This window comes from Arachis ipaensis, chromosome B4 (assembly GCF_059453495.1).
Source record: "Arachis ipaensis isolate K30076 ecotype BB chromosome B4, ASM5945349v1, whole genome shotgun sequence".
Taxonomy (NCBI): domain Eukaryota; kingdom Viridiplantae; phylum Streptophyta; class Magnoliopsida; order Fabales; family Fabaceae; genus Arachis; species Arachis ipaensis.
This window is the reverse complement of record NC_142439.1, coordinates 49,425,691-49,445,395: the sequence shown is the minus strand read 5'-3', so window position 1 is coordinate 49,445,395 and position 19,705 is coordinate 49,425,691. Positions and strand designations below refer to the sequence as shown.

Genomic DNA, 19,705 nt, shown 5'->3' with positions numbered 1-19,705 from the left:
GCGTTCAGCGCCAGATTGGTGCTTGTTCTGGGCGTTGAACGCCCATTTGTTGCCCATCATGCTTGTTCTGGGTGTTCAGCGCCAGCTCTTCTCCAGGGTGCAATTCTGGCATTCAAACGCCCAGATGCTGCCCATTTTGGGTGTTCAGCGCCAGAACCATGCTCTGTTCTGGCGTTGAACGCCAGCCAGATGCTTCTTACTGGCATTTAAACGCCAGTAAGGTCTTCCTCCAGGGTGTGAGTTTTCTTCTACTATTTTTTATTCCGTTTTCAATTTATATTTATTTTGTGACTCCACATGATCATGAACCTAATAAAACATGAAAGAACAAGAAAAATAAAATTAGATAAATAAAAATTGGGTTGCCTCCCAACAAGCGCTTCTTTAATGTCAATAGCTTGATAGTGGGCTCTCATGGAGCCTCACAGATGTTCAGAGCATTGTTGAGACTTCCCAACACCAAACTTAGAGTTTGGATATGGGAGTTCAACACCAAACTTAGAGTTTGGTTGTGGCCTCCCAACACCAAACTTAGAGTTTGACAATGGGGGCTCTGGTTGACTCTATTTTGAGAGAAGCTTACTGTGCCTCTTTTCCATGTTTACAGAAGGGTAACCTTGAGTTGTAAACACAAGGGAGTCCTCATTCAATTGAAGGACTAATTCACCTCTGTCAACATCAATCACAGCTCTTGCTGTGGCTAGGAAAGGTCTTCCAAGGATGATGGATTCATCCTCATCCTTCCCAGTATCAAGGATTATGAAATCAGAACGGATGTAAAGGCCTTCAACCTTTACTAACACGTCCTCTACTTGTCCATAAGCCTGTTTTCTTGAATTGTCTGCCATCTCTAATGAGATTTTAGTAGCTTGCACCCCAAAGATTCCCAGTTTCTCTATTACAGAGAGGGGCATGAGGTTTATCCCTGAACCAAGGTCACACAGAGCCTTTTCACAGATCATGTTGCCTATGGTACAAGGTATTATGAACTTTCCAGGATCTTGTTTCTTCTGAGGGAATGTCAGTTGATCCAGATCACTTAGTTCATTGGTGAACAAGGGAGGTTCATATTCCCAAGTCTCAATACCAAATAATTTGGCATTCAGCTTCATGATTGCACCAAGGTACTTGGTAACTTGCTCTTCAGTAGCATCCTCATTCTCTTCAGAAGATGAATGCTTGTCAGAGCTCATGAAGGGCATAAGGAGGTTCAATGGAATCTCTATGGTCTCTAGATGAGTCTCAGATTCATTTGGTTCCTCAAAGGGAAACTCCTTATTGATCACTGGACGTCCTAGGAGGTCTTCCTCACTGGGATTTACGTCCTTCCCTTCCTCTCCAGGTTCGGCCGTGTTGACTATGTCAATGGCCTTGCACTCTCCTTTTGGATTTTCTTCTGTATTACTTGGGAGAGTACTAGGAGGGATTTCAGTGATCCTTTTACTCAGTTGGCCCACTTGTGCCTCCAAATTTCTAATGGAGGACCTTGTTTCATTCATGAAACTTACAGTGGCCTTAGATAGATCAGAGACTAAGTTTGCTAAATTAGAGGTATTTTGTTCAGAGTTCTCTGTTTGTTGCTGAGTGGATGATGGAAAAGGTTTACTATTGTTAAACCTATTTCTTCCACCATTATTAAAGCCTTGTTGAGGCTTTTGTTGATCCTTCCATGAGAGATTTGGGTGATTTCTCCATGAGGAGTTATAGGTGTTTCCATAAGGTTCACCCATGTAATTCACCTCTACTATTGCAGGGTTTTCAGGATCATAAGCTTCTTCTCCAGAAGATGCCTCTTTAGTACTGTTGGATGCAGCTTGCATTCCATTCAGACTCTGAGAAATCATATTGACTTGCTGAGTCAATATTTTATTCTGAGCCAATATGGCATTCAAAGTATCAATTTCAAGAACTTCCTTCTTCTAAGGCGTCCCATTGCTCACAGGATTCCTCTCAGAAGTGTACATGAACTGGTTATTAGCAACCATGTCAATGAGTTCTTAAGCTTCTGCAAGCATTTTCTTTAGGTGAATGGATTCACCTGCAGAAGTATCCAATGACATCTTAGCTAATTCAGACAGACCATCATAGAATATATCCAGGATGGTCCATTCTGAAAGCATGTCAGAAGGACACTTTTTGGTCAGTCCTTTGTATCTCTCCCAAGCTTCATAGAGGGATTCACCTTCTTTCTGTCTGAAGGTCTGAACATCCACTCTAAGCTTACTCAGCTTTTGAGGAGGAAAGAACTTGGCTAAGAAAGCCTTGACCAGCTTATCCCAAGAGTTCAGGCTATCCTTAGGTTGAGAGTCCAACCATACTCTAGCTCTGTCTCTTACAGCAAAAGGGAAAAGCATGAGCCTATAGACTTCAGGATCTACTCCATTAGTCTTAACAGTATCACATATCTGCAAGAATTCAGTTAAGAACTGAAAAGGATCTTCAGATGGAAGTCCATGAAACTTGCACTTCTGCTGCGTCAGAGAAACTAATTGAGGTTTCAGCTCAAAATTGTTTGCTCCAATGGCAGGAATGGAGATGCTTCTTTCATGTAAATTGGAATTAGGTGCAGTAAAGTCACCAAGCATCCTCTTTGCATTATTATTATTTTCGGCTGCCATCTCCTCTTGTTGTTCAAAAATTTCTGAAAGGTGCTTGCGGGATTGTTGTAATTTAGCTTCTCTTAGTTTCCTCTTCAGAGTCCTTTCAGGTTCTGGATCTGCTTCAACAAGAATGTTCTTGTCCTTGCTCCTGCTCATATGAAAAAGAGGGACAGAAAAATAATAATAATAGGGGTCCTTTTTACCACAGTATAGAGGTCCCTGTGTGAGTAGAAGAAAAGAAGAAGAAAAAATTCGAACACAGATGAAAGAGGGGGTTCGAATTTGGGTGAGATGAAGTGTTAGTAGATGAATAAATAAATAGAAGGAGATAAGAGAGTGAGAGAATTTTCGAAAATAATTTTTGAAAAAGAGTTAGTGATTTTCGAAAATAGTTTTTGAAAAAGGTTAGTAATTTTTCGAAAATTAAAATAAAAAATTAAAATAATTAGTTAATTAAAAAGAAATTTTGAAAAAGAGGGAAGATATTTTCGAAAATTAGAGAGAGAGTTAGTTAGGTAGTTTTGAAAAAGATAAGAAACAAACAAAAAGTTAGTTAGTTAGTTGAAACAAATTTGAAAATCAATTTTGAAAAGATAAGAAGATAAGAAGTTAGAAAGATATTTTAAAATCAAATTTTTTGAAAAAGATATGATTTTGAAAAAGATAAGATAGAAAGATATTTTTGAAAAGATATGATTGAAATTAGTTTTGAAAAAGATTTGATTTTTAAAATCACAATTAATGACTTGATTCACAAGAAATCACAAAATATGATTCTAGAACTCAAAGTTTGAATCTTTCTTAACAAGTAACAAACTTGAAATTTTTGAATCAAAACATTAATTGATGATGTTATTTTCGAAAATTAGGAGATAAAGATAAGAAAAAGATTTTTGAAAAATATTTTTAAAATTTTCGAAAATAAATAAGAAAAATGAAAAAGATTTGATTTTTGAAAAAGATTTTGAAAAAGATAAGATTTTTAAATTGAAAATTTGATTTGACTCATAAAAACAACTAGATTTTAAAAAGTTTTGAAAAAGTCAACTCAAATTTTCGAAATTTATGAGTGAAAAAGGGAAAGATATTTTTTTTGATTTTTGAATTTTTAATGATGAGAGGGAAAAACATGAAAAAGATTCAATGCATGAAAATTTTGGATTAAAACAATGAATGCATGCAAGAATGCTATGAATGTCAAGATGAACATTAAGAACACTTTGAATGTCAAGATAAACATCAAGAACTTATTTTTGAAAAATTTTTAATGCAAAGAAAACATGCAAGACACCATACTTAAAAATTTTTCATGTATAGACACTATGAATGCAAGAATGCATATGAAAAACAAGAAAAGACACAAAACATGAAAACATCAAGATCAAACAAGAAGACTTACCAAGAACAACTTGAAGATCATGAAGAACACTATGAATGCATGAATTTTTTGAAAAATGCAAGATGAATATGCAATTGACACCAAACTTTCAACTTGACTCAAGACTCAAACAAGAAACATAAGGATTTTTTTTTTTTTTTTTTGGATTTTTCAAAAATTAATGTGAAAAAGAAAAATAAGGATTCCAAAATTTTTAATATGAATTCCAGGAATCTTGTGCTCTTTAGACTAAAGCTCCAATCTGAGGGTTAGGCATGGCTTAATAGCCAGCCAAGCTTTAGTATGCTATTACATGCATTGAAGTGATTAGTTGAATTCTCAGTCCAAAGAAATTTGGACATGGCTTCACAGCCAGCCAGGATTCAACAAATCATCATGAAATACTAGAATTCATTCTTAAAAATTCTGAAGAACAATACATTTTTTGAAAACATTTTTTTTTAAATTTTTTTCGACAACAAAGGAGAAAATTTTTGAAAAATTTTTTTGAAAAATTTTTGAAAATAAGAAGAAAATTACCTAATCTGAGCAACAGGAGGAACCGTCAGTTGTTCAAACTCGAACAATCCCCGGCAACGGCGCCAAAAACTTGGTGCACGAAATTGTGATCTTAGGCAACGGCGCCAGAAACTCTGTACGCACGTCTTAATAAATCGTTTTTATTCACAACTTCGATACAACTAACCAGCAAGTGCACTGGGTCGTCCAAGTAATAAACCTTACGTGAGTAAGGGTCGATCCCACGGAGATTATTGGTATGAAGCAAGCTATGGTCACCTTGTAAATCTCAGTCAGGTGGATATCAAATAGTTATGGAGTTTTCGAATATTAATAATAAATAGAAAATAAGGATAGAAATACTTATGTAATTCATTGGTTAGAATTTCAGATAAGCGTATAGAGATGCATTCGTTCCTCTGAACCTTTGCTTTCCTGCTGTCTTCATCCAATCAATCTTACTCCTTTCTATGGCTGGCTTTATGTAAGGACATCACCGTTGTCAATGGCTACTTTTAATCCTCTCTGGAAAATGGTCCGATGCGCTGTCACTGCATGGCTAATCGTTTGGAGGCATCACCCTTGTCAATGGCTGCATCCCATCCTCTTGTGAAAATGGTCCAAATGCTCTGTCACAGCACGGCTAATCATCTGAGGTTCTCGATCATACTGGAATAGGATTTACCCTCCTTTTGCGTCTGTCACTACGCCAAGCACTCGCGAGTTTGAAGTTCGTCACAGTCATTCAATCCCAGAGTCCTACTCAAAATACCACAGACAAGGTTTAGACTTTCCGGACTCTCATGAATGCCGCCATCAATCTAGCTTATACCACGAAGATTCTGATTAAGAGATCCAAGAGATACTCATTCAATCTAAGGTAGAACGGAAGTGGTTGTCAGGCACGCGTTCATAGGGAATGATGATGACTGTCACGTTCATCACATTCAGGTTGAAGTGCGAATGAATATCTTAGAAGCGGAATAAGTTGAATTGAATAAAAAAATAGTAGTACTTTGTATTAATCTTTGAGGAACAGCAGAGCTCCACACCTTAATCTATGGAGTGCAGAAACTCTACCGTATGAAAATACATAAGTGATAATGGTCCAGGCATGGCCGAATGGCCAGCCCCCATGAAGGTCTAAGATAGCATAAAACTGATCAGAGATGTCTAATACAATAGTAAAAAGTCCTATTTATACTAAACTAGTTACTAGGGTTACAGAAGTAAGTAATTGATGCATAAATCCACTTCCGGGGCCCACTTGGTGTGTGCTTCGGCTGAGCTTGAATGTTACACGTGTAGAGGTCAATCTTGGAGTTGAACGCCAGTTTGTAACGTATTTCTGGCGTTCAACTCTGGCTTGTGACATGTTTCTGGCGTTTAACTCCAGACAGCAGCGTAGAACTGGCGTTCAACGCCCTTTTACATCATCTAAACTTGGCCAAAGTATAGACTATTATATATTGCTGGAAATCCCTGAATGTCTACTTTCTAACGCAATTAGAAGCGCGCCATTTTGAGTTCTGTAGCTCCAGAAAATCCACTTTGAGTGCAGGGAGGTCAGAATCCAACAGCATCAGCAGTCCTTCTTCAACCTCTGAATCTGATTTTTGCTCAAGTCCCTCAATTTCAGCCAGAAAATACCTGAAATCACAGAAAAACACACAAACTCATAGTAAAGTCCAGAAATGTGAATTTAACATAAAAACTAATGAAAGCATCCCTAAAAGTAACTAGATTCTACTAAAAGCATACTAAAAATAATGCCAAAAAGCGTATAAATTATCCGCTCATCACAATCCAATGTTATTTAATTATATCTATTTATTTTCCATTGCTATTTTATATTTTCTTTAGGTTGATGATCATGTGAAGTCACAAAAATAACTGAAAATTCAAAAACAGAATGAAAAATAACATAAAAACAGCTCACCCTGGAGGAAGAGCTTACTGGCATTTAAACGCCAGTAAGAAGCATCAAACTGGCGTTTAACACCAGAAAGAAGCATCAAGCTGGTGTTAAACGCCAGAAACAAGCACCAGACTGGCGTTTAACGTCAGAACAGACCATGGAATTGGCTTTTAACGCCAAGAATGGGAGAAAAGCTGGCGTTAAATGCCAGAAACAAGCAGCAAGCTGGCGTTTAACGCCAGACATACATTCTAAGGGCATTTTGCATGCCTAATTGGAGCAGGGATGCTAAGTCCTTAACCCCTCTGGATCTGTGGACCCCACAGGATCCCTACCTACACCACCTCTTCTTCTCTCCTCTTCACACCTTTTTATAAAACTCTTCCCCAAATACCATTCACCAATCACCTCCATACCTCTTCCCCATAAACCCCACCTACCTCCAAAATTCAAATTCTTTTCCCTCCCAAACCCAACCCTAATGGCCGAAACCTACCATCCTCCCACCCCTATATAAACCCCTCAACACTACTCCATTTTCACACATTACAACCACTACTTCTCCCCCTTGGCCGAATACACTCTCTAACTCCATCTCCTCCGTTTTCTTCTTCTTCTACTACTTTCTTTCTTCTTTCGCTCGAGGACGAGCAAACCCTTCAAGTTTGGTGTGGTAAAATCATTGCTTTTTGTTTTTCCATAACCATCAATGGCACCTAAGGCCAGAGAAACCTCAAGAAAGAGGAAAGGAAAGGCAATTGCTTCCACCTTTGAGTCATGGAAGATGGAGAGATTCATCTCAAAGGTCCATCAAGACCACTTCTATGAAGTTGTGGCCAAGAAAAAGGTGATCCCTGAGGTCCCTTTTAAGCTCAAAAAGAGCGAGTATCCGAAGATCCGACAAGAGATTAGAAGAAGAGGATGGGAAGTTCTCTCTAATCTAATTCAACAAGTCAGAATCTTAATGGTTCAAGAGTTTTATGCAAATGCATGGATCACTAGGAACCATGATCAAAGTATGAACCCAAACCCAAAGAATTGGCTTACAATGGTTCAACTTTGATACTTAAATTTCAGTCCGGAAAATGTAAGGTTGGCGTTCAACTTGCCAATGATACAAGAAAATGCTTGCCCCTACACTAGAAGGGTCAACTTTGATCAAAGGTTAGACCAAGTCCTCATGGACATATGTGTTGAAGGAGCTCAATGGAAAATTGACTCAAGAGGCAAGCCGGTTCAATTGAGAAGACCGGACCTTAAGCCTGTAGCTAGAGGATGGTTGGAGTTCATCCAACGCTCAATTATTCCTACTAGCAACCGGTCTGAAGTTACTGTAGACCGGGCCATCATGATCCATAGTATCATGATTGGGGAGGAAGTGGAATTTCATGAGATTATACCTCAAGAACTCTACAAGGTGGCTGACAAGTCCTCCACTTTGGCAAGGTTAGCCTTTCCTCACCTCATTTGTCACCTCTGCAATTCAGCTGGAATTGACATAGAGGGAGACATCCTCATTGATGAGGATAAGCCCATCACTAAGAAAAGGATGGAGCAAACAAGAGATCATGGACCTCAACAAGGGCATGAGGAAATTCCTCACCATGAAATCCCTGAGATGCCTCAAGGGATGCACTTCCCTCCACAAAACTATTGGGAGCAAATCAACACTTCCCTAGGAGAATTAAGTTCCAACATGGGACAACTAAGGATGGAGCACCAAGAGCACTCCATCATTCTCCATGAGATTAGAGAAGATTAAAGAGCTATGAGGGAGGAGCAACAAAGGCAAGGAAGAGACATAGAGGAGCTCAAGAACACCATTAGTTCTTCAAGAGAAAGAAGACGCCACCCTCACTAAGGTGGACCCGTTCCTTAATCTCCTTGTTCTTATTTTTCTATTTTTCGGTTTTTGAGCCTTATGTTTTATTTATGTTTGTGTCTTTATTACATGATCATTAGTCTTTAAGTGTCTATGTCTTAAAGCTATGGATGTTCTATGAATCCATCATCTTTCATAAATGAAAAATGTTTTTAATCACAAAAGAACAAGAAGTACATGATTTCGAATTCATCCTTGAAACTAGTTTAATTATTTTGATGTGGTGACAATACTTTTTGCTTTTTGAATGAATGCCTGAACAGTGCATATGTCTTTTGAATTTGTTGTTTATGAATGTTAAAATTGCTGGCTCTTGAAAGAATGATGAAAAAGGAGAAATGTTATTTGAAGATCTGAAAAATCATAAAAAAAATGATACTTGAAGCAAGAAAAAGTAGTGAATAGAGAAAAGCTTGCGAAAAAAAAAGAAGAAAAAAGAAAATGGCGAAAAAAAGAGAAATAAAAAGAAAAAAGCAAGCAGAAAAAGCCAATAGCCCTTAAAACCAAAAGGCAAGGGTAAAAAGGATCCAAGGCTTTGAGTATTAATGGATAGGAGGGCCTCAAGGAATAAAATCCTAGCCTAAGCGGCTAAACCAAGCTGTCTCTAACCATGTGCTTGTGGCATGAAGATGTCAAGTGAAAACTTGAGACTGAGCGGTTAAAGTCGAGGTCCAAAGCAAAAAAAGAGTGTGCTTAAGAACACTGGACACCTCTAACTGGGGACTGTAGCAAAGATGAGTCATAACCTGAAAAGGTTCACCCAGTTATGTGTCTGTGGCATGTATGGATCCAGTGGTAATACTGGAAAACAAAGTGCTTAGGGCCACGGCCAAGACTCAGAAAGTAGTTGTGTTCAAGAATCAACATACTGAACTAGGAGAATCAATAACACTATCTGAATTCTGAGTTCCTATAGATGCTAATCATTCTGAACTTCAAAGGATAAAGTGAGATGCCAAAACTGTTCAGAGGCAAAAAGCTTCTAGTTCAGAGGCATCATTTACTCATTTCTATAAACCCTAGTAATTAGTTTAGTATAAATAGGACTTTTTACTATTGTATTCAGAGTCTTTGGACCACTTTTAAATCTCTGGACGTTTAGTTCTTAGATCAGAGAGGCTGGCCATTCGGCCATGCCTAGACCTTGTTCTTATGTATTTTCAACGGTAGAGTTTCTACACACCATAGATTAAGGTATGGAGCTCTGCTGTTCTTCATGAATTAATGCAAAGTACTATTATTTTTCTATTCAACTCAAGCCTATTTCTTCTCTAAGATATTCATTCGCACACAAGAACATGATGAATGTGATGATTATGTGACGCTCATTACCATTCTCACCTATGAACGTGTGCCTGACAAACACTTCCGTTGTACATGAAAACAAGCTTGAATACATATCACTTAGCCTCCTGATCTACGATCAGAGTCTTTGTGGTATAGGCTAGAATTATTGGCGGCCATTCTTGAGATCCAGAAGGTCTAAACCTTGTCTGTGGTATTCTGAGTAGGATCTGGGAAGGGATGGTTGTGACGAGCTTCAAACTCGCGAGTTCTAGGTGTAGTGACAGACGCAAAAGGATTACTGGATCCTATTCTAGCGTGATCGAGAACCGACAGATGATTAGCCGTACGGTGACAGCGCATTTGGACCATTTTCACTGAGAGGACAGGATGTAGCCATTGACAATGGTGATGCCCAACCTACAGCTTGCCATGGAAAGGAGTATGAATGATTGGATGAAGACAACAGGAAAGCAGAGGTTCAGAAGGAACACAAGCATCTCTATACGCTTATCTGAAATTCTCACCAATGAATTACATAAGTATCTCTATCCTATTTTATATTTTAATTATATTTTAATTATCAATTCACCATAACCATTTGAATTCGCTTGACTGAGATTTGCAAGATAACCATAGCTTGCTTGAAGCCAACAATCTCCGTGGGATCGACCCTTACTCACGTAAGGTTTATTACTTGGACGACCCAGTGCACTTGCTGGTTAGTTGTATCGGAATTGTGAAAAAGAACTAAGATTATGAACGTGCGTACCAAGTTTTTAGTGCCGTTACTAAGGAATCAACAATCACGATTTTGTGCACCAATAAGCCTCCTAAACCCGAGCTCAAACCACTACCACCATCCCTGAAATATGCATTTCTGGGAGAAGGCGACACTTTTTCCGTGATCATAAGCTCTGCTTTGAATCCACAGGAAGAGAAAGCACTAATTCAGGTGCTGAGGACACACAAGACAGTTCTTGGGTGGTCTATAAGTGATCTTAAGGGCATTAGCCCAGCAAGATGTATGCACAAGATCCTATTGGAGAATGATGCTAAGCCAGTGGTACAACCATAGAGGCGGCTAAATCCAGCCATGAAGGAAGTGGTGCAGAAAGACGTCACTAAGTTACTAGAGGCTGGGATTATTTATTCTATTTCTGATAGCCCTTGGGTGAGCCCCGTCCATGTTGTCCCTAAGAAGGGAGGAATGACAGTGGTTCATAACGAAAAGAATGAACTGGTTCCTACAAGAACAGTTACAGGGTGGCGAATGTGTATTGACTACAGAAGGCTCAATACAGCCACCAGAAAGGATCATTTTCCTTTACCATTCATAGACCAGATGCTAGAGAGACTAGCAGGTCATGAATACTACTGCTTTTTGGATGGCTATTCAGGTTACAACCAAATTGTAGTAGATCTTCAGGACCAAGAGAAAACAACATTCACATGTCCTTCTGGAGTATTTGCCTACAGAAAGATGTCCTTTGGTCTATGCAATACACCTGCAACCTTTCAGAGGTGCATGCTCTCTATCTTCTCTGATATGGTAGAGAAATTTCTAGAAGTCTTCATGGATGACTTTTCAGTATTTGGAGACTCATTTAGCTCCTGTCTTGACCATTTAGCACTTGTTCTGAAAAGATGCTAAGAGACCAACCTAGTTTTAAACTGGGAAAAATGTCACTTTATGGTGACTGAAGGAATTGTCCTTGGGCATAAAATTTCAAACAGGGGAATAGAGGTGGATCAAGCTAAAGTGGAAGTAATTGAAAAATTACCACCACCTGCCAATGTTAAGGCAATCAGAGGCTTTCTAGGGCATGCAGGATTCTATAGCAGGTTTATAAAGGATTTTTCAAAAATTACAAAACCTCTGAGCAATCTGCTAGCTGCTGACATGCCATTTGTATTTGACACAGAGTGTCTGCAGGAGTTTGAAACTCTGAAAGCTAAGCTGGTTACAGCACCAGTTATTTCTGCACCAAACTGGACATTACCATTTGAACTAATGTGTGATGCCAGTGACCATGCTATTGGTGCAGTATTAGGACAGAGGCATCACAAACTTCTGCACGTCATTTACTATGCCAGCCATGTTCTAAATGACGAACAGAAAAACTACACAACCACAGAAAAAGAGTTGCTTGCAGTGGTTTATGCCATTGACAAGTTTAGATCCTATTTAGTAGGTTCAAAAGTGATTGTGTATACTGACCATGTTGGTCTTAAATATCTACTCACAAAGCAGGATTCCAAACCCAGGCTCGTAAGATGGGTATTGCTTCTGCAAGAGTTTGATATAGAAATAAGAGACAGAAAAGGGACAGAGAACCAGGTAGCTGATCACCTGTTCTGCGTCCCTCCCTCCTACTAAGATCTCTGAGACCTTTCCGGATGAGCAACTCTTCGCCATTCAGGAAGCACCATGGTTTGCAGAAATTACAAATTATAAAGCTGTGAGGTTCATACCCAAGGAGTACAGCAGGGTGCAAATGAAAAAACTAATCTCTGATGCAAAGTACTACTTGTGGGATGAACTATATCTCTTTAAGAGATGTGCAGACAGAATGATCCGCAGATGCGTACCTAGAGAGGAGGCACAGAAGATCATATGGCATTGCCATGGGTCACAGTATGGCGGACATTTCGGAGGTGAGCGAACAGCCACTAAGGTCCTTCAATGTGGGTTCTACTAGCGTACTCTCCATAGAGATGCCCGAGAGTTTGTTCGTAACTGTGTCAGTTGCCAGAGAGCTGGTAACTTACCTCATGGTTATGCCATGCCTCAACAAGGGATCTTAGAGATTGAGTTATTTGATGTATGGGGTATTGACTTCATGGGTCCTTTCCCACCATCATTCTCAAACACTTACATTCTGGTGGCAGTAGACGACGTATCTAAATGGGTAGAAGCAATTGCCACACCCACTAATGATACTAAGACAGTGCTGAAGTTCCTCCAGAAACATATCTTTAGCAGATTTGTTGTTCCTAGAGTACTCATCAGTGACGGGGGCACTCATTTCTGCAATAAACAATTTTACTCTGCTATGGTACGATATGGAATTAGCCATAAAGTAGCAACTCCATATCATCCATAGACAAATGGGCAGGCTGAAGTCTCTAATAGAGAACTAAAAAGAATCCTGGAACGGACTGTAATTGCCCGTAGAAAGGATTGGGGAAAGGATTGGGCAAAAAGCTTGGATGATGCTCTGTGGGCATACAGAACAGCATTCAAGACTCCTATAGGAACCTCTCCATACCAGCTTATGTATGGAAAGGCCTGTCATCTGCCCGTGGAACTGGAACATAAGGCCTACTGGGCAACCAGATTCCTAAACCTGGATGCTAAGTTAGCTAGAGAGAAAAGATTGCTCCAGCTGAATGAGCTAGAGGAATTCAGACTCAATGCTTTTGAAAATGCAAAAATTTATAAGGAAAAAGCAAAAAGGTGGCATGACAAGAAACTGTCATCTAGAATCTTTGAACTAGGATAGAAGGTTCTGCTGTTTAACTTTAGGCTCAGACTATTCCCCGGGAAATTGAAATCCCGGTAGAGGGGACCATATGTGATTACAAGTGTGTCACCATATGGATATGTTGAGCTTCAGGATATTGACTCTGACAAAAAGTTCATTGTTAATGGACAGAGAATCAAACATTATCTTGAAAGCAATTTTGAACAAGAATGCTCAAAACTGAGACTAGAATAAAGCTCAGTCAAGGTCCAGCTAAAGACAATAAAGAAGCGCTTACTGGGAGGCAATCCAGCCATTAGCAAGTTATTTATTTTAATTAATACTCATAGAAGTTTGATATAAATTTTCTTCAAGATTAATCATCAAATTGTAGGAATTCATAGAGTTACAAAAGGATTCAGTGCAAAAAGTAGAGAAAAGGAGCTCACTGGCAAGAAAACGCCAATAAGGGGCATTTTGGGCATTAAATGCCAGAATGGATACCATTCTGGGCGTTTAACGCCAGTAAAGATATCATTTTTGGCGTTAAATGCCAGAATGGGTACCATTCTGGGCGTTTAACGCCAGAATTGCAGCATCCTTTGCGTTCAGAAAAATGCCCAGTAACAAAAGATTTCTGGCGTCTGGGCGTTAAACGCCCACAATGGCCAATATATGGGCGTTAAATGCCGTAATGGATACTATTCTGGGCGTTTAACGCGAGAAAGGCAGGGGGAGAGGATTTTGTTTTCCACTTCAAAATTTTTCAAATTTTCATGTTTTGACTCATAATTTTCTGCATAAACATGTTACAAATCTTCATCATTCACCTTTAATTTTCAAAAATTCAACAATTTTCTAAATCCCTTTTTAAATTTCTTTCAAATCCTTCCCAAATCTTCTTAAAAAACTCAAATATCTTCTCAATTTCTTTCCAAATCTTTTCCAACTCATCATATATATCATCTCTTAATTCTTAGATGCATCAACAAATTTTCAGATTTAACCTTTTTATATCTTTTCCATTTAAAAATCTCATCTTTTTCATATCATGGTTCTATTTTTTCACCAATCATATCTTTATGTCATATCTTTTTCAAATTTTGGAAATCCCTCCGCTCCACTTATAAATTCACATTCGGCTATCCCCACCTCTCCACAACTCGAATTTGCCTCTCCTCCTATCTCTCTCTTTTCCCTTCTTTTGCTTGAGGACAAGCAAACCTCTAAGTTTGGTGTGTTTTTCCGTGATCACCGAGCTAAGAGTCATTAAGATCATGGCTTCTAAAGGAAAACAAACCAACTCAAGAGGCAAGAAAGAGAATACTCCAAAGAGTCTTTAGAATCAGGAGAGGTTTTTAACCAAAGAACATGCAGACCATTACCACAAAATAATGGGTCTAAGGTCAGTGATCCCGGAAGTTAAAATTCGATCTGAAAGAAGACGAATATCCAGAGATCCAAGAGCAAATTCGAAACAGAGGATGGGATATTCTAGCTAATCTTGAGACAAAGTGAAGGTTGTGGTAGGCTTAGAGAAGGGGGGTTGAATCTATGCCTTCCTTTTAGTTGCTGTTATTACCCTTTTAAAACAAATTTGCAATTCTGATTCTGTTTGAACTTAGTAGCGGAAATTTATGAGACAATTTGTTTTTGTCTCATGAATATCAGAAAACAGAACACAGCAGAGAAGAGAAAAGCTAACACCAGCATGTATCCTGGTTCGGTTGCCTTGTGCTATGCAACCTACATCCAGTCTCCTCCGTAACTATGGAAGAATTTCACTATAGTTAACAGTATTACATACACCAATAACACAGGATTGACCCAATCCTTTCACACTCAAGTTCTATCCTAACTTGACATTGGCTATGCTAATACCTAACTATTCACTCTTAGTGCTAACCCAACTAAGAAAGGGATACCTCACAGGTACAAGATACAAGACATGAACACACCTAAAGAAATCTAAAATAACTCTAGGCTTTTCTCTCAAGTGTTTCACTCAGCCTTTTTCCACTCATGGCTTTTACTTGAGTTTCCTCACAATGCCTTTTCTCATAAGAAATTACAGAAAGATAAACATTGAAAAGTACATTACAATCTGTAAAACATGAAGGAGATTGACTTCATCAACAGCCTCTGTGCTATGCGAAAAACCAGATTAGCAAGCCTCTAATTCAGTTCTTCATACTGGCGGAATGCACCTTTGATTAGGTTACACTGTCCAGTTAGTTGAACTTCTTCAAAGAGCTCTCTCAGAACAAAACCTCTATTCACTGGTTTTCTCTCCTTGCTTTCTGAATGAACAGCAAGCTTCTTTTATCTCCTTGCATGTGGCTGAGTTCTTCTTCCAAGGTCAACACCTTGAGCCTTGAGCTTCAACAACTCACAGATTCACTTTTTCACCTTAATCCTCAGAGAAGAAACTTTCCCTCTGACTTACTCATTTTGACCGAAAGCCACAAAGCAGTAACAATAGAAATCTTCTTATGGTCAACTTGATCTTAGCCATTGAAAAACTACTTGGTCCCCAAGTATCACTTGTGACTGTAGATGTGAAGCAGAATAGGGCAGAGAACAACTTTCCCTTGAATGCCATTTTCGGATAGAGCAGAGAGTTGGGAAGAAGGGAAGGAGATTTGATGCAAGCAATATGAGATGGATTACCTTTAACCTAAGCTTGATTTGGATTAGATTTTCTGCTTTAGCTTCTGTGCTTTAAGCTTAGATTTTCTCTTTCTTGCTTCTTTGGTTACTGGCTTATGGAGGAAGCTTTTCTTCTCTTTCTCTTTCTTACTTTTTTGAAGTCTTGATGCGACTTGATTAGAGAGGAGAGGAACGTTGCTTTGGTTGGAGCAAGATGGTGGGAAATTGAAAAACAATTTCAGGCTTGGATCGGGCTCTTCTCTACTTCAGCCCGTTGGTGCTTTGCTATGCTTCTTTGATGAATTTTGTTTGAAATAAATGACTTGGGCTTGTCTTTATTCACACTTACCATTCAGCCCATTTGCTTTGTTTTATTTTCCATTCAGGTTGGGCTGTAAATCAGATTTTGGCCTGCAACATATAATAAATAATTAGCAACATATACTTATTAATTAAACAAATCTAATTATTTATTTTGCCAAAAATAATGTTTGTCATCACTAATTAATTTAGTTAATTTCTTAACTCAACAATCTCCCCCTTGATGACAAACATGATTTAAGCAACAATCAAAAGGAAATGAGTTTGAGTAAGGTTTTAGAGACTCCCTTTGAATGATGTTGCTTGCTAATGTGTTGCTCCCCCTTTCCTTTTCAACAGTTGCTCCCCCTGAATCTATGCTCTTTCCTTTTTGTTCCTGTTTATATTAAGCTTAAAAGGAGCTATTCAAGATGTAACTTGACTAAGGGATTCTATATAACCAGCAACACATATTCAGCCCAGTATTTCTTATCATGACAATAGCCAAAGCATATTGTAAAACAAAAATAATTTGCAAAAACAAAGTTCAGTTCTAATCCGAAACAAAGTTCAGAAAAGAATTAGCAGCATCAATATATTATTAGCATCAATCAACTGACTAATCAAAAAAATCAGCAGCATCATTCAACTGAATCAATCAACTGAATAAAAAATAACCTTTAATAGCTATTACTCCCCCTTTTGTTATCAAGGGCGGATAACATGCAAGATCAACAAAAACAGCACTATAAACCCTGCAAGAAAGGTTAGTGCACAGCCAAGATAACTAACGAAATAACCAAAAGTGCATCAGTGTTCAAAGTTATTACAGTTATCCAAGACAACAAGAGTATACCAAATAGTAGCAAAATAAAACAGAGTTTATGAGACAAAAAATGAGCAGCAACAGCAGATTTTATGAGACAAATCCTAGGCATCAGAACCATTCCCCTCCGAGGCAGCTTCCTCTTCAACATCCGTGGCAATGTCTTCATCATTTTGAAGGTTGTCAATGAAAGTCATCAGTACAGCCACCCTATCCCTTGATTTCTTCAGGAAGTTCTCATGGTTGCTAGCCAGCTTCCTTTTCTCTTTGCTCAATTCAATCGAGTGATTCGATTGGGAGACAAACTCTTGAGCAACATCCCTGATCACATTCAGCAAAGTGGATTTCTTCCGAGTGGAGATGGAAGTACCCTCAGTGGAAGGAGCAGTAGAATCATCTGGAATGAACTCTTCATCATCATCATCTAGAACCATTCTCTCAGATCGAGTTGGTCCTTTTTGCTGTTTCACTGAACCACCTCCCTTTAGATATGAATGTCTATTTTCATATTTCTCATTGGTCAAGTCAACACCAAAATGTTCAAATATGCAAGTTAGAAACATGCCATAAGGGAGTGCTTTGTCCTTTTCACTCCTAACAGAGTCAAACATATATCTAACCATCAAGTATGCAAATGAAATTTCAGTTTTGGTGAGAAGGGCATATAAAACAAGAGTATCAGTGTAGGAAACCCTTTGATATGAGCCGCTTTGAGGCAGAATAACATGATTGACCATTCGGTGCAATTGAGCACGCTCATATCCTAGGGCTTTGTGAGTGGGTGTAATACCATCAAGTAGAGAAACATGTTCACAGATGTGAGCCAATGCATCATGATAGGAAATTCCAACACCTTCATCCCACTTAACCGAAGTGTAGGCACAAGGCCCAACATCAGTATACTTCAAGGCATCACTGATATTGTCATTATTTAGAAATATGTCTCGGCCCTTAACATACGAATGCACACTTCCTTCATGGTAAGTCATGTTTGCATAAAATTCTTTGACCAACTGAGGATATACAGGTTTTTTGATTTTGAAAAGGTGATTCCAGTCTAAAAATTCTAAATTTTCAGCAAAAGGAAAACCTTTCTTTTTCAAATCAGGTAAATCAGCCAGAAAATATGGACATAGAGTACGATACTGAATGACTCCCTCATAGAAATCGTGGTTCATGGTAGATTTGAAATGATGGGGGTTAAAGTCTGAGTGAGATGTCATATAGTGTGATTTGTGAGCAAAAGGATCAATGTCTGGTTCTCTAACAGATCTGAGAGGAACTCGAGTTTTACCTCTTTGAGAACGTGATGGAACAGACCTAGACTTTGGTTGTGTGGACTAAGGTGGAGGTTCTGGTGCTGCAGGACGCTTCCCTTTGGATGAACTCAGTTTTGATGAACCTGGCTTGGATGGTGTGACTTTCGGTGGTGACGTTGGCTTGGCAGAGGCAGGGAACCTTGGAGTGTTCTTGTCCGAGCCATGGGGTCACAGCAAGGAGGAGAGGTAGGAGGAGAGGTAGGATGAGAAGGAGAAGGGGTAAAGGTCCGGTCTTGAGAGCAAGTGGAAGGCTTTGTGGGTAGCTTGTAAATCTTTTCACGAGGAGGCCTTTTAGGAATGGTTTTCTTCCTCATTTGGTTAGTTTCAGTCTTTTGAGGGAAGAGAAGCAGTAAAGTGAGTGGGAAGAAACCGAAGAGTGTGTGGAGAAGTTATGGAGGGAAGAGAGGGAGTGTTGGTAACCGTACCCAAAAAGTGGATTTCCAAAACCATGCAACTGCATCACCATTGAAAAGACTTGAAAAGACATGACCTCATTCAAGAAAGATTTTATTTGATTTTAAAAAATAAAAGGGAAGTTAATTTTAAAATTTGAGAAAAACAACAAAATTAACCTGAAACACCTTTTTTGGGCCAGAAATAAATCCTCTTGAAAACCTTTTCGGCCACAAAACATTTATTGAAAACCTTTTATGAAACACACAAGTCATCAAAAATAACAAACAAGATTGTAACATTCATGTTAGGGCCTTGAAGTGATATGAGATTAATGAAACACATTTGGACCACTCTTGATCTGAATATTGAGTTTGGCCCAGATTGAGGATCATTTGAAATAAGCCCAGAACACGCTGACTTGATGGAAACGTTCATCACCTGCCCAGAATTGTCTCATGCCTATTTATGAGACAAAAAGCTCCAGCAAATACATCAGCATTTTTCAAACAAAGAATCATAACTCAAGATTCCTAGACAAGTCCTAAGCATGCAGAATCTATCCTCAGCTAATGGTTTTGTAAAAATATCTACTAATTGCTCCTCTGATTTAACAAATTAAATACTAATATCCCCCTTTTGGACATGTTCTCTTATTGAGTGAAATTTTACTTCAACATGTTTAGTCCTAGAGTGCAAAACTAGATTTTTAGAAATATTAATGGCAATCATATTATCACACAGCAGGGGAATATTTTCAGCATTTAATTTGTAATTAGCAAGCTGTGTTTTTAACCATAAAAGCTGAGAACAACAAGAGGAAGCAACTATATACTCAGCCTCTGCAGTGGAAAGGGCCACTGTTGGTTGCTTCTTACTTGACCATACATTTAAGGACTTCCCAAGGAAGCAACATAAACCAGAAGTGCTCCTTCTATCAACTCTATCACAAGCAAAATCTGCATCACAATAACCAACTGCAGAAAAATCATCAATCTTAGGATACCAAAGACCAAAATTGGATGTGCCATGAACATATCTAATGATCCTTTTAACTGCAGAAAGATGTGACTCTTTTGGTTTGGATTGGAACCTAGAACACAATCTAACACTTTGCACAATATCGGGTCTAGAGGAAGTTAAGTACATGAGAGAGCCAGTCATTCCTCT

General features: G+C 38.7%; 1 non-coding gene across 1 annotated transcript; it reads left to right on the top strand.

The window, feature by feature from the left end:
- Positions 1-2,114: 2,114 nt before the first annotated feature.
- LOC148567503 (small nucleolar RNA R71) lies at positions 2,115-2,222 on the top strand. Its single transcript, XR_015882941.1, has one exon. It is a non-coding gene; the product is annotated as a small nucleolar RNA R71 (small nucleolar RNA).
- Positions 2,223-19,705: the final 17,483 nt, after the last annotated feature.